Source organism: Lycorma delicatula, chromosome 13 (genome assembly GCF_047948215.1).
Source record: "Lycorma delicatula isolate Av1 chromosome 13, ASM4794821v1, whole genome shotgun sequence".
Classification (NCBI taxonomy): domain Eukaryota; kingdom Metazoa; phylum Arthropoda; class Insecta; order Hemiptera; family Fulgoridae; genus Lycorma; species Lycorma delicatula.
The window spans coordinates 46,686,044-46,711,020 of record NC_134467.1 but is presented as its reverse complement, the minus strand read 5'-3'; the positions used below and the strand labels follow the sequence as shown (position 1 = coordinate 46,711,020).

The 24,977-nt window shown below is 32.0% G+C and overlaps 1 protein-coding gene across 4 annotated transcripts in view; it reads left to right on the top strand.

Moving 5' to 3' along the window:
• The first annotated feature begins 4,201 nt into the window (after positions 1 to 4,201).
• The window catches only part of LOC142333674 (uncharacterized), a 434,117-nt gene continuing 413,341 nt past the window's right edge, over positions 4,202 to 24,977 (top strand). For all 4 annotated transcript variants that reach the window (XM_075381088.1, XM_075381087.1, XM_075381086.1 and 1 more), the window contains exon 1: positions 4,202 to 4,327. The gene's annotated coding sequence lies outside the window, so the exon portion shown is untranslated. The remainder of the gene's footprint in view (positions 4,328 to 24,977) is intronic.

Sequence of the window (24,977 nt, the reverse complement as noted above, 5' to 3'; positions counted from 1 at the left end):
ATGGTCAGGAATAAGTTGTGGATGATCCACGCTCTGAGAGACCATTAACGTCAAAAAGTGACGACAATGTTGAGCGATATGATACGGTAAGACCAGCAATTAACTGTCAGAATGATTTTAGAACAATAGAATTTGAACTGTACCACAGTTCATCAAATTTTGACAAACTAGTTGGACATGAAAAAAAGTTTATGCAAAATTGGTCCCAAAAAACCTCACTGTTGAACAGAAAAACAACAGGATGGACATGTACCGCGATCTTCAAGGGCGAATTGAAATTGATCCTGATTTTCTAAAACACGTTATTACTTGTGATGAATCTTGGATATTTGAGTACAACCCAGAAAAAAAAGGCCAGAGCAAGGAGTGGTACACTTAAAACTCACCACGTCCCAAAAAAGCAAAAATGAGCAAATCAAAAATCATAACCATGCTTATTTAATTCATTTCTTCAACAGTAATGGCACTATCCATAAGGAATTTTTTTTCCTCAATCAATATGTTTACCGAGCAATTCTTGAAAGACTGCGGAAAAGAGTTGCTCGCGTGAGACCAGCCATCAAACACAACTTGATGCTGCATCATGACAAGCACCTTGTCATACTACAATTAATAAATGAGTTTTTGTCAAAGAAAACCATTCCTGTAGTTTCTGAACCACCTTATTCACCTGACTTGAGTCCCAGCGATTTTTTCCTGTTCTCGACTTTAAAAAAAACACCTCACGGGACACCGTTTTGGAACAGTAAAAAACATATAAGAAAATGTAATCGACCATCCTTCAGATGGTCGATCCTTCAGATTACAAGGTTTTTTTTGAAATTACGAGTTTAAACGGGTAAAATGAAGTAACAATGAAATTTACTGGGTTTTTTTTTCTCTGTAATAAATGAAGATATTATTTCATTTTTGTTAAGTGTAATCTTCATATAAATATTTAAAAACCAATTTTCTATATTTTTCGAAATTCGATTTGAAAGGAGTGAAGAGAAAAAAAGTAAAAATACTTTGAACAATGATTGTAAATTTTCTTCATTTTGGACTATAATAAGCGAGGTATTCACTAGATGTTGGCTTGCAAATACTCTTAAAATAAATATCAAAAACTATTTTCGATTTCCTTTTTTTTTTAATTTCGATTGTTTTTGATTTCGATTGAACAGTGTACGGCGCGAGAGCTCAACCAACGCAACCACTGCCACTTCAACGTGCAATGCGACTAGTTACATCTGCCTCGGATATCTTGACTAAAAAACATAAAATAAAAGTAATTAAAAAAAAAAGAAATGAGAAACGAAGTACAGTCACCTCCTAGTAATGTTAGACGTGTAACGCTAACTGGCAAAATATATTCTTACCCCTGAAAGGACGGATAACCACTATTTTTAGTATTCATTGAGTTTGACAGTATTGAAACCCGCATTCATCAGATTATTCAATGTTTCGATTCCTGTACTCGGCAAACTGTTGCTCTGAAGAAATTACAATAAGCTGATAGTTTTTACAAATTGAACAGGATTTAATTTTTACTTATCATTATTATTCTCATAAATGCGAGTTAATGGACAAAGGAAAGGCGAGCTAAGCGAGCCCTGACCTGCTAAATGTCCCTTGAATACGACAAGAAATGTAAGTAACCATGAAGCGCGGGGAAACCGCGACGAGAATGCTAGAGTATATTTAGAAAGATATAAAAAGGGTGTAATGAAAAAAGTCTCTTTTTATCATCCCCTTGATCAAATAACTTTTTATTTTAAGAAGTATTTTTGGGTTAAAAAGTAGGGTCTTATTTTGAATCCGGATACATTTCTCATTGCTATTATAACAGTAAAAAAAGATGATATCAAAGTTGTAAAACTTTCCTGGCATTGGTTATTATTATTCTTATGTAGTGAAAAAAATAATTATGCGTAAAAAAAGTTACATGAGATTTCTTTTATGGGTGGGTAATTTATGATGAAGTTATATTGTAAAATTATTAATATTTTTGACAAAACCAAAAAGGTTTTAAAAATCGGTATTTTTTATTTATTTCTGCTTCCCCCTTTTGTTATTTTTTTAACCGGTGTGTTTCTGCTCCCTTAAAATCTCCTTCCAAGAAATTATTTTGGTTTTTCTACGTTTACTGTGATAAATGGAAGAAACTAAAAACAACTTCATAAAAAAATGTACAACTAATAAAAAAAGTTACCTAAGATACCTTTTTTTGGAGTGGGGGATGAATTAAGATGAAATTTTATTGTAATATCGTTACTAAAAGTTTAAATAAACCCAAAAATATTTTGAAAAGTCGACATTTTTAAATTTTGATTGAATTCCCCGCTCCCAAAGTATCTCGTTTTAAGTCGCTTGCACTACGGACTATACCTAGGAAGACGTGAAAAAAAAACGTGACAACACAATTATAGGACTTTCTTGTCACGCTTTTTTTCTGATGCACGGCTTACCCGCAACTTAATTTAAAATATTTCTCATTTTATTTAAATATAATAACATTTTTTTTCGTTTATTTAATTCAATGATTCTAACTAAAGTGCGCACGTATATCGTAATTAATTCGCGCGGGTGTGGCGGTACTAGCGGCGACGGTCAGCTCTAACTGAACTAATGTAATTTCACATCTTCAATAAATAAAAAATTGGCTTTTACGGTCATCAGACTGGTATAGCCGCGAGGCTTAACGCACCAGGTATCGAGTCGACCAGCCGATCGAGTTCAAGACCCGGACAGAACGAGTTACTTTTTTACGCTTTAACTATTATTACATTTATTTAATTCTGCCTATCACGTGTGAGGTCACAATATAACGGATGACTACAGCAGCAGTACTTTGCGATTCATTAGCGCTCCTATATTGATGCGATATACTCACTTAGCCGCTAGTTTATTTAGAACATTTTTTGGGGTCGGGGTGCGAATTTAAAACTTTTTTTTTTAAATATTATTTTTTAATAGTTAACAAATGCGCCTAAGAAAAATATAACTTTAATTAAGCGAAATCTTGAGATATTTAGGGTGACTTTGCCCTACAGCTTCATCCCGTTTACTTTTTTAGTTGAAAATTTAACGGCATCAATGGTGCATATATAAAAGTAATCTGACCAAGTTTGGTCAAAATCGATCCAGTAGTTCTGTAGATATAAAGTAATTTAGATGGCGACATCAAACACCCAGATGTACATACGAACATCCGGAAAATTTCCATCCGGTTTTTTGGGTCCCTTAGAGGAGTCAAAACGTCCAAGATCCGGTGAAAGCAGCATATGCCTCAATTGGATCGATTACAATTCTTTCCATTATAAAGCTATACCTCTGCTATACCGCTAAACGGGAAAGTAAAATCCAGTTAAAAATATACATTAATTAAAAATGTAGCTTTTTCGATTTTTGGTGAAGTTGGAATTTTGAGGGAATTTTTTTTTTGAAATAGTTAAGATAAGCATCTACTGAACGCAATATAAAATGGGATTAAATTTGAAAAATTATAAGTAAATTAACCCCAAAAACCCCTTCATCCCTGAGATATATGACCCCAAAAGTTTACCGACAAATTTCTAAAAATATACGAACGTCTGTACAAAATTTTATCAAAATCGGTTCATCCACTCAAAAGTTATTAAACTTCAAAAACACAACGCAAATGTATGTACGAACATTACCCATATTTTTTTTTAATATTTTGGGGGTTGCTGGGTCATAAATAGTTAAGAAATGCAAAAAAATTCATACCCCATTTTTTAATTGATTTCTATGCTTTCGGTCTTTTAACATTACTCTAGAATTGTCACGCCACGTAAGTAAAAAAAAAATTGAAATCAACTGATGTCTAGCGATTCATGTTTGTTTATATTTAATTCGAGATTATAATCGCATTTATTAACAGATAATATAATTACTATCTGATTTAATTATAAATGTAATTATTATCTATAGAGATAATAATTACATTTATTAACGGGATTATAAACGCCTTTTATAAATTTTACAATGACTTAAAATAAATAGGTAATTTCCGTTTAATTAATTTGCGTCTCATTTCTATTCGTACTCTATGATAAATGTAAACTGATGTAAATTGTTGGATCGGAGTAGTTGTGTTACTGCTACGCTATCTATTGTCTGTGCTAGGTACTATAACATGCATGCTTATTGCGCAGAATTACGTTTGTTGCTACAGATTGTCTTGTTTGTCTTGGGCTACGCACTCATTAATTTATACACCGTCATCATAAATCAGTGATAAATGTTTTATCTGTTATACCATGCAGTCATAAGACAGACATATTCAAACATCTTTGTTCTTATTAGCTAAACCATCAAACAAAAGGTAAAAAAACTGTATTTTTTTATATTTCTTTTAAATATTCGATGTTTTTTCTTTTTAAATTGAATACTTAAAAAACAGTATTTCAAAACGAAATAAAATTTTAAGAAACGTGTCCGGTAAAAGTTTTTTCTTGTGTTAATAACACAATTTATTTGTTCTTAATAATCTCAGAAACCACTGAACCGATCAGAAAAAAATCTTCACTAATTAAAAGTTGTTTTATTTTCTAATTATGTAACTATATAAAAATGATTCATTTCTAAATTTACTCCTTTTTTGAACCCCTTTCAAATAATGATAATATTAATTTATATAAATATATAAAATATTTATATTTCGTACAAATAGTTTGTCGGAGAATATAATTTGTTATTTTATTGTAAAAAAGGAATCCATATCATTACATTTAATAAACAAGTGAATTTTTATTAAAAAAATCTCCGACGCCCTTTTATATTATACAAATGAATGAAAACAACATTTTCAAAATATATGTGTTTTTTTTTTAGATACATTTAAACTATTTAAAATTATTCATAGTCGCTTAATTTTTAAGATCATCTAAAACAACTTTTAATTAAACAATTTTGTAATATTAATATAGTTTTTATTTAGAGAACTTCTTGGCTCCTTATGATTTATATATAATATGTATTGACATCACAGAATTCGGACTTTGTACCATATTATGTATCCTAGATACCCTGATCCTCTCTTAATTTATGTTAAAAAAATAATTGAAATATTTGAAAAAACGTTCTTTTTACTAAATCATACATCCTTTGTAATTTTAGATACTTACGTATTAGCCCGTCGACCATAACCATAATGATCCCGTAACTTTAAAACTACTTCAAAGTTACATATTTTACATATAAAAAATATAACCATTGTTGCTTATAATTGTAGATATAAATTAACTAAACTTAACCTACGCTCGCTAACCTCGACTAATTAACAGTAATGTTTTGATTATTTAAATAATAAATAATTGCTATAATAACTGCACTTATTATTTAAATATTCAGAATATTACTGTGTTAATTAGTCATGGTAAGCGAACGAAGCAAGCGTAGGTTAAGTTTGGTTAAATTATATTGATAAAAAAAAATAAATGGTAATGTAATTGTTATATCAGGTGATAATAGCAATAACCCAAAAATTTGCAGTTTATTGGTCGAAGGGCTATTACGTAAGTACCTAATTTTACTACTTAACAGTAAAATATTTATTGTATTCCTCTATTATAACATTTATTTTCACATTAGTACCGCCCTTTAATCACTATATTTCATTTTCTTCCTTAATCTGATTTTCCCTTTTATACCGATTAATCTTTGTTTTCTTTTTTTCCTGTTTATCCTCCGGTAACTACCGTTCAGATAATACTTCAGAGGATGATATGTATGAGTGTAATTGAAGTGAAGTTTTGTACAGTGCTTTGTGTGGTTAATTGAAACCCGACTACCAAAGAACACCGGTATCCACGATCTAGTATTGAAATCCGTGTAAAAATAACTGGCTTTACTAGGACTTGAACGCTGGAACTCTCGACTTCCAAGTCAGCTGATTTGGGAAGACGCGTTAACCACTTGACCAACCCGGTGGGTTTATACCGATTAATCTAAGAAATCTTTATACTTCCTAGTCTATAATACTCTTTGCAGCTACACAGAGCGATTGAAAACTATGCGGCATTCTCTTAGGAGCTGGTTTATAGTTAAAAATAGGGAAAAAACGTTCGTATAAACATAGACCCGAAAATGTTTTGTTAGTGAGTTACGGCTAACGAAAGAATTCGCCCGGATATCGGTTCCACCGGGAAAAGACTTCCAGAAATTTTGAAAAGGTAAATTAAGGGGCAAATTTAGTTGTATCTTATGGTTTTGATCTTAAAATATTTTTTAAGAATGGGTCCTAGAATTTTCCCTGTACTAGTTTTAAAGATATCTGACGTAAAACACAAAAATTGGGGTTAAAAAATATTTGATGCCATTAATATCCTACCCTACTAAAGGGCACTTGTATATGTGTCTGTCTTTGTGTGTGTCCGTCCCCCTTAGCTTAGCACGGAAATGTAACGATCATTTGTGGAAAATCGGGATTTTCCACAACTTCTAGATTTCAATTTCTAATATAATTTTCATTATTGGTTTGTCTGGCAATCTCCCACCACCACCCCATTCGGTCGCCCTAAAGCATAAGATCGAATGTCCGTACTACAAACGGCTACTGTGCCTCAAAACGGTTTAGCGACTAATATCCTAATTAAGCTCCTAGAGCTTACCTAACTGCGTGGTGCCTTACACCACTCTCTTGTCATATATTACTAAAATGGGTAGGCGCACCCCGTCTACATTCTAAAATATTTGACTTGTCAATAAATTAAAATTTATTCCGTCAAGGACAGCAATTTGCTGCCACGGGTAGGTCGATAAATGACAGCAAGTACCTGTCCACCATATTATAGCGCTTGGAGCTATATTTGACCGATGGCCAGCCATTTCTCGAGGGTAGCTTCATATAGCAAGCGGTAGGGGTCTTAATCCCTTAAACTACTGATGACGGTTGAACAAATCAACGGCATCAAGGAACTCCCACAATGCGGCTCACGCCACATTGACTCCCGGCTTATGAGTGGCCAATTTTTCCCTTGACCTCTAAGTTCTAGGGTCGCCTGAGTTTTGTCCCCCCCCCCCCTAACAACGAACTGGGCAGTCGAACATCGTGTGTTCGGTCGTCTGTACCTCTCCGCAGACGTACAGCTAATCAGCAGCCAGGTAGAACCGAAACAAATATTGGTTCAATTTGTATAACTTTCGTTATATCATTTTCATAATTAAAAAAAAAAATATTTTTACACAAGAGATTATCAGTTTTGGACAACAAATAATCCCATTCCGAGATGCCATCTGTCAGGGCATCCCGTCCGGAGGACCTAGCTGCGGAGGGCGTGCCTACGGTACGCCTCTGCAGCTAGTATATATATATATATATATAGAGAGTTCTATGTATAAAATTTGTGGCTTGAAAATTTCTAAAACTACTCGATCAATTTTATTGAAATTTAGATATACTTTTATAATGTATCTGAAGCTGAGCATGTGAAAGTGTGATGAAAATTGGACGAGTCGTTCTTAAGTTACCCTCAATTAAAGGTCAATAATAGATAACATAACCTCAAATCGAGGTTATGTTATCTTTATGTTGACTGTGTAATGGTGTATGATATTTTATACCCGCTTATGCAGTGAGTCACAATGGTGAGCGAGTTTAGACGTCGTGCTTATGAATAGGGTCTACTAATTAATCAAACATATGTAGTGTTTTATACTCTGAAAATCACTGCGTTTCTAACTGTGAAATTGTAACGGCGTCGGAAACGAAAAGTTGTTCTTTTTTTACATAACTGCGCAAGAATTTTTTTTCTTTAGGAATTGTACTACTCTAAATATAGATATAATTTTGATGTTTTTAAAACTTCTTTCGGTTGAAAAGATACTCAAATGTTTTCTAAAAGTTTTGAAATTTTTCTGAATTAAACTTGCAATATTGCGTGATCTTTTAGATAAAATATACGTTTAAAATAATAATTATTTCTACACGGGTCAATTCGGACCCAAACATTTTTACTGAATATTTTGATATTTTTCACAAAATTGGGTTATATAAGAAACACCTGTATCTAAATTCCCCTGGATATTGATTATTATCTTTGGACTCCTCGAAACTGATAAAAAAAAATTTCAAAAACTAAACTGTTACTGTATGTGGGATGCAACTGGGTGGTTGTGCGTGTGTACGCGCGTTTGTTTGCTTGCTAAGCTTTGTTTAACATGTTGGAAGGAGTGAGCGTGTAAACACTTCAAACTTCCAGTAGTGTTCATTTAATCTATATGTATATATATATATATATACTCAAATTTAGCAATATTGAAGCATTGCCGGGTCAGCATCTGCTAGTTACAAATAAAAATTAAAGTATTTTCAATTTATTAAAAAAATCCCTTTCGGCGCTCCGGGAGGCGGAGATTATATATATTTACAAAGTAAATAGGGGATAAAGAAGATTTCCATTTTAAAATTAAGAAAAACTTCAAATTTACTCAATACGACAATGGTAACATGTGAAAAAATGTTTCACATGTGACAAGTTTTCTTACAATTTTAGAAATATTTTTGTCATCCCTTGCCGTAAGGGTCGGTGATATTAAAAATTATTTCAGTCAAAAATGTTAGGTAATGTTTAGAGGACTAACGATCATTTTAAACCGATTCGATACTGTGCCTATTAAGGGAGGTATGATTTTTTTTTATCTTCGAAACCCCATTTTTTCACCCCGTGGGCCAATCCGTTGGTGATATCAAAAAACTTTACTTAGATAAGTTTTAGGCCCTTATCCAAAGAATATTATGAACTTTAAACTAATTCGATATTTTACTTAATAAGAAAGTTATAGAGATATTTTATTTTTTTCAAAAAAACCCCCTAATACTTGCCCCATTTTTGTGATTTTGTCCATTAACGTACTCGACCGAGATTTTGGGTCGTTATATTTTATGTATCAGTGACTTTCGCAAACATTACGGCAGTTATCGTGTCCACAAAAAAGTGAAATATACATATACAAAATATATCTCGTGTGTGTATATATATATATATATATATATATATATATATATAATGATACACACACATGCACGCGCGCGCAAACACACGCACACACGATATATATATAAACGTATATATAAACTTGTGAACTGACGGTGTTTTTGAAATCTGGGGGATGTGAAACGGGAAGAAATTTTGCGGAAGTCGAATCGTTGTACCCATTACAATAGGTAACTTTCTCATGAAATCTACCAAAAATCAGGTAGCTATCATAATTATACTAGTATTAGCAGTTTTTCTTTTCACGTTTCTGAAAAAATATTTACATCTGGACATGAGTTTAGCAACTGGATGACACATTTATAAAAATTACCTCAAATTTAAGTAACCGAATTCGGTTCGAGGTGACTTTATTATTCCGACTGCAACTCTATAAAATTTAATAAATTTTATGGCAAAACAAGAATCTGTACTAGATCAGATCAGCTGAAAAGGCATTATTTAATCATTTATATTATTTACAGGAAGACGAATATCTTAATAAAAAAAGGTTGCTTTCATATAAAAATTATTTCTCCTACAATAGTTATTGATATGTTTATGATATAAATTATACTAAACTAAAAGGATGCTTGTTATGCTTTAAAATTACTATGTCACTCTATTTTTCATATCACAATCAATAATCATTCCGATTATTGCAGATTATCATAAATATTAATTATGGGAATTAAGAAATCTGTTTTTCAATGCTTGCAATCATTTCTTCTCTTATTGTTTAGCCTCCGGTAATTATCGTTCAGATAATACTTCAGAGGTTGATATGTGTATGAATGTAAATGAAGTGCAGCCTTGTACAGTATTAGGTCGACCATTCCTGAGATGTGTGGTTAATTGAAACCCAACCACCAACGAACACCGGTATCCACGATCTAATATTCAAATCCGTATAAAAGTAACTACTACCTTTACTAGAATTTGAACCTTAGAACTCTCGACTTCTAAATCAGCAGATTTGCGATGACAAATTTAACTACTAGGTCAACCCGGCTGGTTAATGCTTGCAACCAATAAATAGATTACATGTAAGTTGTTATTTACACTTGATTAATGGAAACAAGAAACTACACAAAAAAAAAAATAATAACTACAGATATCTTTATTTCAGTATATGTTGAAAATAATTCTTTAGGCAATATAAAGAAAAAAAATATAGAGTACCTAAGTATTGCTAAATAATAATAATAGTGAGGTTAACATTTAATTTCTTCATTATGAACGAAGATAAAACTTATTTTTATTTTTACAACCGGTTATTTTATTAATTAAAGAAAGCTGTTGAAAAATTTATATAAGTAAATAACGTTTTAAATATTTTAAATCGGTAAAAAAATTAAAAAATTCAGACAAACTCTATTTTATACCAATGAACTGTATCATAGGTTACTATAAAATGTATTTTTGATAATATCATTAATTTGGAATATTTAAACAAATTCATTAATTATTCGTATAAATATTCATATAGAAAAAATTTCAATGTCAATTAATCAAAAACTTTAGTTATAAAAATTTATTGAATTACAATTTTTAAGGTTAGGTAAGTTAAAGAATAATTTAAAAGATTAATTAACCTAATTATTTTTTCGATAACATTTCTTATACAAAACAAATAAATACAATATAGATATAACGTATTTTTAATACGTTCCCAATTTCAAACCCGATTTTAATTTAAAAAAAGTACAGATCAATCTTCAGGAGGTCGCGAGTTTGAATCCCGGCCAGGTTTGGCAGTTTTCATTCGCTACAAATTTTCATTAGGTCTAAATGATGATAATAGTCTATGTCCATAATCTCACAAAAAAAAAAAAAAAAGGTTAAACTCTTTTAGATATATATACACACGGGTATATATATATATATATATATATATATATATATATACACGGGTATATCATTAAATAGAAAATTTATAACTTTTTTCAGGTCAGTTCTAAATATGGAGAATAAAAAAAATCTGCGGGTAAGATAATTTTTTACTTGACGGTAAGATTGTTTGATAATAAAAGCAAAACAAAATTGATTTATAAATCGATCTGTAATGTTAATTGTTATACAAAATAAAGATATATAAATTAATCAATACAAACCACCTCGCTTAAGTTAAACGTTTACTCCAAAATACTTTTTACAAATACTGCTTTGGATCCTAATCAGTATTACTTTTCACTTTATTTATTTTTCATAAATCTACAAAAAGTTTTAGAATTCGTATTTAAAATTAAGAAGAAAAAATTTTTGGAAAATGATTATGGTAGGGAGGGAAAAATAAATTAAAATCCAACTGAAGAAGATTTGTTTGTTTAAGATGGAAGTTGTTATTTTCGTAAAATTTAGGATACTAGAATTCGTAAATCACTTATTTTCTATCAAAGGATCGTTAATTCTAATTACCGGGTTACACCGAATAAAATTCAAATTAAATTATGTATTAACAACAGCCGATCCGAACGATAAATTGATGAAATAAAGATCAAATAAATTTAGTGATTTGAATCGATTCTACAAACAAATAGATATATTAAAATTAAAACCGATATACATTAAATTTAATCATGAGAATTACGTATCTCTATCAAAATGATTATAATAAACCTTCCGATGTAGGAAATTAATAATTCGAATAATGGCCACTTCCAGTCATATTTTAAAAAAATGGTTACTGTATAAATTCTACCGTCCAATATTCCGGTTTTGGGTTCTAATTAATAATATATACTTATTATATAATAAGTTACAAGTATTCTAAGTATATCAAATACGGGATGCAGCTGATAATGACAATCGAATCAAGTATAACAAGCAACTAAAAATTTTCAGGAAATCGTACGAATCGATAAATTAATACATACATTTATGCAATAAATATTTTCTAAATAAATCAAATCTAAATATACTGTATGTATATTGTATTTATATTATTAAAATCGTATTTTGCCTGATATCCATTCATAAAATTTTAGTTGTCACTTATTAAAACATTATCACAAAAATTTGTTTCACTGCAATAGGCATCGCACTAATGAAGGAAATACACTAATGGACACCATATTTAAAAAAACACACAAACTAAAAGAAACATAATTCAAATTCTTTTGTTACTTTATTTTAAATATATAAACTTTGATTTAATCAATTAAATGGTTTTTAAAATAAAAATGAAACAAATATTAATATGAAAAATGATTTATCTCTAACGAATACTAACTATATATACTAAGTTAATTTTAGTTTTAATTTGTCTCTAGAGAGCGTTATTGCTTTACGAAATAAAAAAGACACACGATGACTAATGTTACATCCCTCACACCCCTCCCCTACAAGAACATTGGTCACGTACAAGGCTTTTTGTTATACACTTTCACTTGTCCTTGAAATCTCTACATATAATAACGTTTGTCGTTCAGTTTTAACTACAGTCAGTTTTAATAAAACTTTTATTTATTTTTAGCACATGTAGCGGTGTTATATAAAAAGAGTTTTAGAATTACAGTTTTATATACATCAATTATTTTATACATATATATATATATATACACGTAACTCTTGAACGAACAAATATAACAAAAAAAAAATGTTGAGGCTTACTAGGGAATATAGAATGAGAAATGAAATGGTTTCCTATCTTCACAAAAGACGAATATATATTTTATATATTGATATACCGATTCAAAATGTTTATTATGTTCCCCAAATGGATTGTCTAATTAATAAACAACATTATTTTCATAGAAAATATTACTCTTAATTAGTAATATTACTAATATTAGTTAATTAGTTATATTACTAATATTACTAATATTAGTAATATTAGATATTTTACACACTTCATAGTGATTAGAGGAAATACGATACATAAAACAATAAACTAATATACGAGGTTTGCGTAAAATCCTTTTAATAAAAGAATGACATTAGATCACACTATAACAATCCAATGATGACGCCCGATTATCTTTAAATCGTTTATTTAGACTAAATAATTTCCCCTTCACATAAATTATAAAAAAGCTGTTTTCAGGATTACCAGAGAAATATTCTCTACAAAATACATGAAATTATCATTAAAATCATTCAGTTTAATGAAGAGTAAACCTTGAACATCTATCATTTTTAGTTTTCCGGGGAACGGGTCAGATTTCACCGCCTTGATCAAAATACGTGTTTAATTTAAAAATTATGCAGTATTAAAAGGATTAACGTCAAAAAAAATTCATTTCGGCACGTCGGAAGGCGCAGGTAGATTTCACCGGTGTTAAGTAGAGGATAAAAAATATTTCCACCTTCAAATTAAGAAAAATTTCAAACTTAACAGTATTTATTCAAGTACCATCCGCCCTAGAATAAACCCCGCACAAAGAATTTCCGGATCAAAAATCTTTAAAAAAATTCGGGTATATATCGATTAGTGCAACACATTTTAAAGTGCAACACATCTGATAAAAAAAATACGTAAAAATACAAAAATATTCAGAAAGTAAAGCGTTTAATTCGTTCATTTAAATTACAATATTAATATTACATTAATAATTAATTACCGTAAGTACTAGTTTAGTTCAGAATCAGTAGGCCAGTAAAACGAAAAGAAAGAATCATGTTGAAAAGGATCATTTCAACGCACTATTTAATATGGGATTTTATTTTTAATTAATCACCGTCACTGTCAATGCTTGTAGAACAGTTATCAGTAGTCTCCACGTCGCTCTACCATTGGTGATCGTCTTTACTACTACCATCAAGTTCATTAGATATTCCGCATTTTTTAAAACTTTTCCTTTATAATTCCGTGGAAATATCTTCCCCTTTTATCCAAACACAAATCCGGTTAAAATCTGGGCGTTTAATTCTTCCTGTAGGCGTGAGAAAGAAATTTTCATCAGCCATCCGTTTACCGTACAGTTATTTCAACGCAGATTTGAACGGTTTATTAATGCAGACATCTAGTGGTTGCAATAGAGATGTCAATTCGCCTGGAATTACTTGGTCTGTCGTACCCTTTTTTAAAATGTCTTTCAATTTATCGGTCGTATGCCCCCGATAACTATCCATTACTAGCATACCGGTATTTTTTTCATTAAGGAAATCTGATCGCTTTTGCCATACACACCTGATCCGATCTAAAATTAAGGTTTCGTCCATCCAACCTGATTCCTGTGCTCTGATAACTCCATTTACCTGTACGGTAGGAAGAGTTTTTCTTTTAAATACAATGTACGGAGGTAATTTTGATCTATCAGAAGTAACGCAAAGCGTAACACTAAACCTTTGTTTTTCATTACCACCAGTGCGAATCGTAACACTTTTTTCACCTTTTTTGTTTACGGTTTTGTCAAACGGCATTTCAAAATATACGTGGGTTTGATCAGCGTTTCCTATTTGAGAAGGCAAATAACCTTTATCTTTTCTAAGATTTAGTATGTATTTGTGAAAATGTAATTTATTTTGTTCATAAGCGTCTGGAAGTCGTTGAGTAACGGTCCTCTTATGTCTTATTGACAAAACATTTCGTGCAAAATGTCGAGTTATCCATCCACGGCTTGCTTACAAACATTATTCAATGATTTAGCGATTTCACGAGTATTTGATTGACATATTACTGTCGTGACAGCATAACCGCATTTCCTTTTTTCCATAACAAAGTAGTATAATTTTTTTTCTACGTCTGTGTAATTTGGTTTTAAGTCACGAAAAGCCCTATTATTACCAGCGCCTTTCACCAGAAGTTCTGACATCAGTCTCGAATGCAACTTTCATCTACGTCAAATTTTCTTACCGTCGCCCGATTTTCAATTTTTTCAGCCTCTTCTATAACGCGCAGTTTTTCATTTACCGTAAAAGATCGTAGACGCTGTCTTTTTGTACTCATTTTAATGCCGAAATTAAAATAAATCACCGTATTAAACTTTGCAAGATAATCTAAACAGATAAAATGCACGTAACCGTCCACATAATACAAACAGCACAACGACTATGGCGAATAGACAAGACGACGATGGGTAACTGATACTGTAACTGTAGTGTCATTAGAACCGGATGCAGCCTATACAGAACGAATCGGTTTTATAAAAATACCGTAACTTCGTTCCTATCGATAATATGAACAGGATTTTAATATTTAAGAATGTATTCTGTATAAGCGGCATCCGGTATTGATAAACGAAAGCCTAATGCAACTTTATTTATGCGATTGAATTTAGGTACTTCCAAGAAATCGTTTACTTTACATAAATTATCCTGGCTAAAGGCTATGTTTCAAGTAAGCCCCAATTTCAATGCACGCTTATTATTTCTCTCCAATTTCAAGAAAAATGTACGGTACTCAATACGACAATGGTTTCATGAAAAAAAGTTTCACTTGTTTAACATACGACAAGCCCCATAGTCTTACAATTCCAGCAATATTTTGGACATCCCTTGTCGTAAGGGACCGATACGATACTATTCCTATTAAGGGAGGTATAATTTATTTGTCTTCGAAACCCCATTTTTTCCACCAGTTGGGGCAGTGGTTGGTGATATCAAAAAACTTTACTTGGATAAATGTTAAGCCCGTATCCAAAGAATATTAGGAACTTTAAACGCATTTGATTTTTCCTTAGTAAGAAAATTATAGCGATATTTTTACCGAAAAAACCACCCCATTTCCACCCCCAAGGTTCGATTTTGGCCGTTAACGAACTCGACCGAGATTTTGGGTCGAGTTATTTTTAGGGAATTATTTGAAAGTGAATGGCGTAAAATTACGGCATTTATCGTGTTTACAAGAAAGTGATATATATATATATACGTATATATAACCTTTTGAACTGACGGTGATTTTGGGGTCTGGGGGATATGAAACGCGAAGATTTTTCGAAATTTTCCGGAAGTCGAATCATAGTACCCATTACAATAGGCAGCTTTATCATGAAATCTTCCTAATAATAAGATTCTAAATTATAATTTTCAATTAATAATAAATAATTAGATATTTCATCAAATATATTCCATGCACACGTATTTAATGCATATTAAATTACTTTTACACATTTTTAAAAATACATAAAATTTTATTTCATTAATAATTTTTTCGATTATCATTCAATTATTCTTTATTGTAATTTTTTTTTACAATCACAGGTTAATAATTATTAAATCAATAAATTAAAATGAAAAAAACAAAAAGTTAAAGAAATATATAAAAAAATTTTAAAAAAGCAACAAGGAGATGAACTCTAATTCGAACCGATGATGTGTCTTCCCTTTAAGATCCAAATATTTCATTAATTAAAATTTTAATTTCGATTGCAATCAAGAAGGGAGGGTTTGAAATGGCGGGAGGAGGTGCACAATTAGTTGTTACAACAGTGCTAAAGAAATAAATTTCAACATCCTACAGCTAATCGTTTTTCAGTTATGCGACATACATATATACATACGTACGTACAGACGTCACGCCGGAAACTAGTCAAAATGGATATTTCCGTTGAAATATGAAAACCGAAATGTTTCGCGATTATAGTACTTCATTTACTTCGTACAAGGAAGTAAAAAAAAATGTAAATATCTAATTAAATTGTATAGATCAATAGAATAAAGACCACCGTTCAATTTGTATAGTAATTATAAAGAAAATAAAAAATCATCGACATAAATATACTATTACTGCTCTATAGTAGAATATAATATAAGTTGGTAACACTTACTTATCAAGAAGTTTCGATCGGGAGTTGGTTTGTATGATGTGGTGACGTCAGAGTCATGACGTCACTATATTGGTACAGTACGATGTACGAGTTGTATACATGTCGTTTATGACGTAATCGTAACCTGGACTGGGGTACATCTGAATTAATAACAATTTCTATAATTTATACTTCATTCTATTCTTTTATCAATTCATTCCATTTTACAATTTTGATTTGTTGGTTGCATACCATTCTGTCTGGTTTATCACTATTAGTATTATTTCAAATTCGTATTTATTATATAAAATTACGTTTTAATAATAAATACGTTATTTAAAAAAATATATATATATTTTTTTTAATCACACATTAAACACCAAACAACTGCTAAAGGAAATTTTAAAATGAATATTTTGTATTTAATAAAAAAATATTTATATATATATATATATATATATATATATATATATAAAAGAAAATTATGACCAAATTCGTATCTTATACAGTAAATTAAAAAAAGTTTAATAAATTTAAATTCATTTTCCATTAAAAAAAATCATTTAATTTATTTTTTATACAAAAAAGACCACAAAAATATCAATATTAACGGACTTCAAAAAAAGAGGTCATCTATTCGACCCGTTTTTTTGTTTATTTGTTTGTTTGTTCACGCATAACTTTTATTTCCCGTTATAGCTCTAGAATACAGGAAGTATTGCAATCGCTCCAATTTGGGCATATGCGGTTTTCATTAGATCTTCACGTTTTGACACGTAAGGAACCCAAAAAACCGGAAGGAAATTTTCCCGATGTTAATTTTTGTGTGTTCGGTGTTGGCATCTATCTAAATCATCTTATATCTCTAAAACTACTGGACCGATTTTGACCAAACTTGGTCAGATTACTTTTATACAGGTGATTCAAAGAAACGGGAAATTTAAAAAATTAAATAACGCTAATGAAAAATTATTTATAGAAAATGAATTTTATTTCGTGTAATTGTACAAATGTTGTCATTTTAGGATACATACATTTCAGTTTATTTTTTAAAGATGACATCTTGCAGGTGACCTCCTCTTCTACGTAAACACTCACGAAGTATCTTCCTTAAATTGTTCACGATTTACGAAACATCTCAACCGGAATTTCCGCAATCGCTTCTCGGATCTTTGCCTTCAGTTCTTCCGTTGTAGCAGGTCTACTGTGGAACGCTTTGCTTTTAAGGTGACCCCGCAAAAAGTAATCGCAAGCTGAGAGATCAGTCGATCTGGGAGGCCATCTAACGTCACCGTTTCGTGAAATGACACGTTATCCAAACAATCGGCGTACAGCTGCCGTCGATATTCGTGCAGTATGTGACGTTGCTCCGTCTTGTTGAAACCAGGCTGTGTTAAGAATCGGTGGAAATCTATTTTGTTGTTCCACAACAAAGGTTTCAAGCACGGCTACGTAACGAGCCGACGTCACTGTAATCGCAAGACCGTTGACATCCTCAAAAAAATAAGGGCCTATAACACCGTAAGAAGACATAGCGCACCACACGGTCGTTTTCTGGCTGTGCAACGGACGCTGGTGTAGCTGCGTAGAATTTTCTTGCGCCCGGTATCTGAAATTTTACTTTTTAACAAATGCACTGAGGTCTAAATTCGCTTCGTCTGACATCCACAGTTCGTGAACAAACTCTTCGTTATCGTTTATCTTCTGAAGCGTTCATTACAGAATTGTGCTCGCACAACTGCATCGTTCGGTTTCAGTTCCTGGAATTGCAAGTCCTTCACCAACATTCTTCGAACACTTGAACTATGCGATCGTAAAGATGCTGAGAGACGACGGATTACCGATGTAGACTTCGTGCGACAGCATCTTGTAAAGCTTGAACGTTCTGTGGTGTACGGACGGTTCGCTCACGGCCTGGAGGTGCCGAACCGGTTTCCTCAAAATTAGATATCCATATTTTAATTGCACGTGCTGATGGAACACGGTCGTGCCGTCCCGGATTAAAACGACGGCGCAATTGTCTACGCGCTCCCTCCACACCATCATTGTTTTTGTAAAACGCTTTGATAGCAGATGCACTTTGCGCACCGCTCCAAGGATCCATGACATCTAAATGGCAGGTTAGGTTAGAGAGGCTGGCGCCATTTATCAAGTGGTACCTATCGCCCACGGCTACCAACACAACTTTCAAAATTTTCCGTTTCTTTGAATCACTCTGTATATGAGACATTGATGCCGTTAAATTTTCAACTTAGAAAGTAAACGGGGTGAGGCTATAGAGCAAGGACAACCTCAGTATCTGAGATTTCACAAAATTAACGTCATATTTTTCTTAGGCGCATTTGATAGCGTTTAAAAAATAACAATATTTGCAAAAAAATGTTTTGCAAAATCACACTCCCACCTCAAAAAAATTCTTTAAACTACTGCTATGATTTGACGTCACAGGTGGACGTAGAATTAAATAAATGAATAATATTTAAATTGTAAAAATTTTATCTAGGTTGGCTGGGTCTCGAACTCGATCGTTCGGGTCACTCGGTACCTAGTGCGTTCAGCTTCGCGGCTACACCAGTCTGCCAGCCGTACAAACGAAATTTATTTTATGTAACTTGTGAAATTACTTTAGTTTAGTTAGTGCACACCGTCACCACTAGTACCGCCACATCCGCGCGAATTAAATACGGAACGCGAGCGCGCTTTAGTTAGAATCATTGAATTAAATAAATGAAAAAATATAATATTTAAATAAAATGATAAATATTTTTAATTAAATTGCGCGTCTAAGACGCGCATCAGAAACACCCCACAGTTGTAGAACTTTCCCGGAACCCGGCTTTAGATGCGCGATAGGAAAGTTCTACAACTATGTTGTCAGCTTTTTTCCTATAATTCGATCGAAATAAATCTTGTTGCAATCGATTCGGCTGATTTTCGCGGTGGTACCGTGATATGGAAAAATCTTTTTTATACACAAAAAGTCGCTCTGAAAATTGACGAAAAAAATTTTCGTCTTCCGACGGATAGGTAGGGGCAGTGGGATCAAACTATTCTACATGTATGCTTCATGTTAGATGGTGTTATTATATATGGTTTTCCATAGGCAAGGTAATGTGAATTTCTGCACTTGGTATACAGCATCGTTAATAAAATCATAAAAATCGAGATATTTCAGCATAAACCTTTCAGACCCGATATATATTACAACATCGGTAAGGACCGTGGTAATATTATAATTCTATATACGCGCATCACATTACATTTTCTTGATGTCTGTTGTAATTTTTACTTTCTTGTACAACGTAAAAGAAGTATTTGATCGCGAAAAATTTCGGTTATCAGATTTCAATGGAAATATCCATTTTGACCATCCATGAATCCATTTTGACTAGTTTCGGCGTGACGTCTGTACGTACGTATGTATCTCGCATAACTCAAAAATGATTAGCCGTACATTTTGAAATTTTTGATATAGGACTGTTGTAACATCTAGTTGTGCACCCGCCCTTTTGATTGCAATCGATTAGAACAAAAATATCCAAAAAAAATTCCAAAATACAAAAACTTTTGATTTTGGACTGTTTCTTAACTGCAGTAATAAGAACCCATTGTGAACTTTTAAACGATATGTCATAAGTAGTACTTATTTCTTTTGCTTCCAGAATTACAATCAAATTAAATTTTAATTAATGAAATATTTGGATCTTTGAAGGGGAAGGCACATCGGTTCGAATTAAAATTTATCTTCTTTTTTTATTTAAATCTATTGATTTATTAATAATTATTAATCTCCGATAGTAAAAAAATGTACGACAAATAATAATTCAATAATAACAATAAAAAAAAATTATGAAAAAATATTAGAAGTTATTAATGAAATTAACTGTTATGTACTTTTAAAAATGTGTATATGTAATTTAATAGGCGTACAAGAAAGTCATGTGGTGCCGACATCATATATTTTATTATGGTGACAACTACTGACTGAGGCGTCTTGATTTGATTTAAAAGAAGGAACTAAGTACGAACTCCGGTGGGGCAAAATCAACCCCGATATTAGCCGTGCAACTGCAGGTAGAACTTGAGTCCCTAAAAGACAGACGAGAAAGGAATTCCATCCTATTTTACGAGCGCGTTTTCAGAAACGGCAGTGACTACCGGGCAAACAAAAGAGATACAATCCAGAGACTAGCCGTGTAAAAAAATCTATCATTTCAAACCTAGGTCTGACCTTTGAATTAAGAGAGCCTCTGTCAGACCTATCTAATCGTGGCTTTTTGACGTGTCCGTTTAAGGTTGTGTCCGTTAAAGGCGGTGGCATCGGCCACTATAGCCGAACGCTATCCTGAGCCAGAATGGATTCAAATATACACAGATGGACCAGCTGCTGGAGCAAATACTGATGCCGGTGTGTATGCCAGCCGGTTCTGTTGGAAAAAATGCCACAAATTTCGACGGATAGATTGTTGCTATACACTGGCCTTGGAAAAAATAACGGATGCTGCCGGAAAAAGATAGTGATGCTGTCGGATTCGAAGGCAGGTCTGGAATGAATGGTTTGACGAGAATTATACTTTATTTTTTTAATTTAATTTTGATTTGATTTTTAAGTTAAATTTTGAATTCTGCTTGCGATTGTCTCTACTCAACCCCCGTCTACTTATGAAATCCACGCGTGCCAAAAAAAAATACGGTTTCCATCAGTTGAACCGTAGATAGGCTGGTGACGCAATGGATTCTGACCCATTACGGTATTTACGGAAATGATCGAGCCTTATGAAGGTGGGTGCGTGCCACCCACATCCCATCCTGCCTGTTCCATTGCGTAGTGAGAAACGAATTATCTGCAGCGCTTTCATTGAGAGAGCAAGAGCAGCAAATTTTAGAGACTGTTGTGACAAACGCTGAGATTCAATGTTCGATTCTAAAAAACGACCTCCACTGACTTTACCTGGAGCGGTAACCAGTCGACACGGTTATTTACGATAATATCTGAACAGAACAGGATTAGCTGAGAGTTCACAACGAAGAAAAAATGACAGTCGATCATATAGTTGTATGTCCAGCAACTTTATCTGCGGTAACTGACAAGTCATGTTAATATGGTGGCTGTATATTGGGCTGTAAGGAATAAAATGGCAGAAATTCCTACTCTGGCGTAAAAAAAAATATTTTTTGTGTTTTTTTTGTCTCTAATTTCTTTTATTCTGGCAATATCTGGCAATACTTTGCCAGATTTTTATATATTTAATTTATTTAAAAATAATAAGCTAGAGTACGTTTCATCTTGCAGTAAGTAAATATATTTTTTTAACTGTATGTAGATTATCGTTATTTATCTTCCAGTTGTATTATAGAATTTACTTGAGCGACCACTTTATATATTTTTTTAATATTTCACTTAATTTATTTCTAATGTTTTAAGAAATATTTTTTTTGTCGATTACAGCCGAGTTATTGTAACTGTGAAGTGCTTTTACCTGTTAATTCATTGTATCTTTGTTTGAAACCACCGTTTTGCTTACCAAACGTTGAACCCCATTGTGCTCTGTATATTCGGTTGCTCTGTTAGTTTATTTTGTCCTACCGTATTACGTTTATTTATCCAATGTGTCTGCGTACAGTGTTTTGTTTTATGAACTGCTCTTTTTTCTATATCGTGTTCTTTTTTTAATCTTATTTTGTGTATTTATGTAAAATAAATATATTAGTTAAAATATTTGTTCTTCGAACTGATAAATATTACAATTTTAAGATATTTCTTTTATAAATCTTGGCTCTTTTATATACAAGAAAATATATTCTACCGTCGTCAATGAAAATTCCATTTATGAAAAGAATAATATATATATATATATATATATATATATATATACAGAATGTTCCTAAAATGGTGAGCTGGTTAGACTTTTTCAGATTGTACTTGTAAGTAGAATCTAAGCAAAAACTATCCTTAGGAAAAATTGCAATTTTTCCTTCGTTCTCCCCCTGTCCTCCATTTTGTTATTTTTATATGAAAATGTATATCTCAAGTTCGGATAGACAATTACAATAATATTTGGTAAGCGTCTTGGTAATAGTTTTAAAATTAGCAAAACATCAGGACTTAAATAACTGCGCAATTTACAAAATGGCGGTCATGTTTATTTTTCAATCCGTTATATCTCCATAAATATTAGTTTTATCGAAATTTACGTTACTGGTAAAATATTAAGCCTTTGGTTTTGAAAAAAATGACATTTTATTTTTTTAAATCGGTTAACAAATAACGGAATTATGGCAGAAAATTGATTTTGTAATTTTGTGTCTGTTTTCATGTCCTCCACTTTACGTTCAATTCGATAAATATTAATTGATTTTATTCATTGTAAAAAAAATAAGATAAAAAAGATTAAAAAAAATAAAAACAATTTAAAATACTAGAATTATCTTGTTATACCCCCTCCCCTACCCAGACCCGCAGTTAAGTATAACGCAGTCCAAGGGAGTGTCCTTTAACTCTAACGGGTCTTCCGGCCCACCAGCTGAACATCCGGCAAGGCAGGTCGGCCCGCCGGTAGAATCTTTTACTTTACGCTTGCCCCCTTAGACCCCCAGCGAGAAGAATCCAGATCCAGCAATGCCGTAACCTTCATCCCCACCCTAGGAGCCGGGTCTCGGTTTTTGAGCGCCTTCTACCTCAGATGGGAAGTCCCCAAGGAGATCCCCCACCGGGTCTTTGATCTTGATTCCCCCCCTAAAAGACGTCGGGTTCAGATTATCGCCGTCGCAGCAGAAAGCGTTACATTTCACACATGGAGTTTTCATCTGATCATCGAAGCCGGCACACCAGGACATACCGGCCCTCACAGCTGGGGCTGTCCAACAACTCCCGCTAGAAACCCCTCCTCGTTCCTCATCATCTTCGGCTCGAAGCACCTGTGTTGTAAATTACTATCAAATTAAGTAATAACACAGCCGCTATAATTTCTGCTGACGTGTTTAAAATATAAAAATACAATGCACATTATTTAAAAATAAAACCGTATAATTTTAAAGTTATTTAAACTCATTGTTTACTTGTGATTGTTTGTTTAACATTCAGCGTCATCGGTTCATTTTTTTAGGTTTTTTTTTAATCATCATGGAGTTTAAATATTCTTTTGTGGTCTTCACGAAGTTTTCCCGGGACTTTGATAACCTACTCTAGTCGTGAAAATAATGAAAAATGTTCATCTAAACATACGTCCTGAAATGCTTCGTTTGCAAGTTACGGTTAATGAAAGATTTCCTCGGATTACAACTACCACGGTGAAATTAGGCCGTATTGAAATTTTTAGGACGTTAATTAAGGGATAAAATTAGTGACTTCTTATAGGTTTTGAAAATCGAATAAAATAGGTCTCAGAAGCATATCTGCAACAGTTTTTGAAAAATCTGGAGTGAAAATCAATAAATTGTGATAAAAAAACCATGTTTTATATTTGACGTACAATAAATTTATTAAAACATAAAACTCTTGAACAGAACTTGGTGAGAATTTCATTATTAACAAAATTGTTTAAGATAAGTTGAATAAAACAAAGAAAAATTCGAATTTTTTTTTAGAAATACTACTTTACTACATTTCTCAGAAAAGCACTTATGTGATGTAAACAAAAACCAAATTCTTTCTTGGTACTATGAGAAATCTATAAAAAGAAAATTTACTGTTAAAAAATAAAAATAAAAAATGCAAATTACACAACTGTAAAATCAGAATTAGAGTGTTTTTTTTAATGACAGAAGCAATAAATTATTTAAATTATTAATTATTAAAAAATTATTTTTCAAGTAATTATTTGAAAATTATTATGTCAAAGTTGGCAGTAAAACAACAACAGCTGTTTTTTTTTTTAAGTTATGGCCAGTCTGTATATATGTATATATATACATATATATATACATGATGAAAGTAGCAAGATGTCGCACACCCATCGTTGCGCAGTGGCTCGTCCCAAAATCCTTTTCCCGCTCGCGCCATGATGTTTAAATTCGTTTATGCGGTTGGCGCGCAAACAAAAGCAAGACATCAATGTGATTAAAGGCAGAATTAAACAAACTTTTGAAACATAAAAGAATAAAATTTATCGACTTATATGAAAATTGGCGTCGAAATGTGGATTTTTATTCTAATACTTATAAATAGGAAGTGCCGTACTCATGTGTGCGTGTACACGCACTTCCAAATAAATATGGAGTGTAGGTTTTTTGTTTATTTTATATAAAATTTAATTGACGAGAATTATGATCTGAATTATTAATTTCGTTTATTGCTTAACAATATAATAAT